Source organism: Haplochromis burtoni, unplaced genomic scaffold (genome assembly GCF_018398535.1).
Source record: "Haplochromis burtoni strain Fernald_Lab_line unplaced genomic scaffold, NCSU_Asbu1 Contig_375, whole genome shotgun sequence".
Lineage (NCBI taxonomy): Eukaryota > Metazoa > Chordata > Actinopteri > Cichliformes > Cichlidae > Haplochromis > Haplochromis burtoni.
In genome coordinates this window covers 4342-6084 of record NW_024582736.1, presented here as the reverse complement: position 1 = coordinate 6084, position 1743 = coordinate 4342, and the positions used below count along the sequence as shown (strand labels likewise).

General features: G+C 36.2%; 1 protein-coding gene across 1 annotated transcript in view; it reads right to left on the bottom strand.

Moving 5' to 3' along the window:
- Positions 1-1743, bottom strand: part of LOC121815932 (liver carboxylesterase 1F-like) — a 12928-nt gene that overhangs the window by 10122 nt on the left and 1063 nt on the right. The gene's annotated exons all lie outside the window — the stretch shown is intronic.

Here is a 1743-nt window from a genome sequence, read left to right as displayed (position 1 = left end):
ATATATACACATACATACATACATATATACACATACATACATATATACACATACATACACACACACACACACATATACATACATACACACACATACATATGCAGAGAGGGAGAGAGAGAGAGATTGGTGGGGCTGCTTTTTCTGCAACTAACAAATTAATAATAATAAATAAAAACTGCACGGTGCTATTTTAAAAAAGGACGTTTTATCTGTCCTGCAAAAGAAATGCTGACATACTATGATCTCCCATGGGTACACCATACTTGGTTCTTTGCTATCGTTCACCTTTGAACACAGTTTGTAGGTAAAAAGTCACCTGGACTTAGAACACAAAAGTTGATGTTTAATTATCAGTGTTTATTATGACTATTATAGCCATAATACCACTGAAGATGATACTACAGCCAGATTTAAAAAGAAGTTTTTCAAAAAGCGACTTTGCAAAAATAAAGAAAAAGAAGAAAAACATGCACTACACGTAGGTTTAAAGAACACACGCATTACACAGAAATTAGGTGATGTTACAAAGGTCATTTTGCTAAGAACAGTTTTATCCTACTTACCCTGAAGTTCTGCAGCAGCACAGAGGAATAAACCGGATACAAAGAAGAAGAAATTGTGCTTTGCATGCAACTCCATGGTCAGCTCTGTGGATTGCTAAATTCTGCAGATTTTTCAAGAACTGAGCGCAGAACAAAGAGATATAGGAAGTGCGTCCTCATATGAAGGCTTCTTCTTTTCTCTTTCACAAAGAGGAAAATATAGTGTCTCTAGCAAGATATGCTGTCATTCAGTTTACGCCAAACCATCACTGGACTAAAGTCCAATCTAAAGTCTAAGCTTTAGGACTCACTCCAGAAAAGTTTCGCCGCTATCGTAATGACCAACTTTTTCTTGCAATCCTTTTTTTTTTTCGTCTGCCTGTCTGAAAAGCTCAAAATGTGAATTTGGTTACAAGTTTATTCATATGAGCACATGTTGTGTCACAGGCTCTTGAACTATGATACAGTAATTAATACAAGTGCAGTTGTTTTTGCTTGCATTGCATTTCTCATGACCCACACAGACACAGAGGTGTTGACACAGTTGCTCGGGAGGACTTCTGAAGGTTGAATGCACACAAGAGAAAATGTAAGAAAAAAATATGAAAAAACGCATGTTGCATCTCAAAGGATATTTGAGGGAATGGAGTGGTAAGTTTTCAGGTAATACTAGCAAAGGTCACAGACAAACAAAGTGCTGCAATATTGGTTTGTCAAATCTTTTCATTTTATAAATGTTTTATCATTTTGCAAAACCTATTTTTACAGTGCCAGATTTAAAATACCCTGGTAACACGCAGGTGACTTGAGATTGGCAGTTATTGTTAATACTTTCATCCTACTGGACAGTCTATTTACAGTTTTGTGAAAATGTAAGAATGACATTTTTTTCTTTGAAAAACAAAATCAGGGATTCCATTAAAAGAAAATGCCAAAATATTCATTGTATATTAGAATATGGATAATCTTCACAAGACCTTTAGATAAGGGAATTATGGTTTAGTCTAATTACTTTAAAATTGATGGAGCAGAGACCAGATGTGAGTTTTCTACAGCTCGCTGCGTTCTGCATTTTCCTCATGCTGTTTGATCTTCTCTGGGACGGTCTGAGTCAGGAAGACAAAGCGCTCCTTCTTCAGGTGCTGAGCAGTTACCTGCTTTTTTAAACCAATCGCCAGGTACTTTTCTTCTGCTCCATACT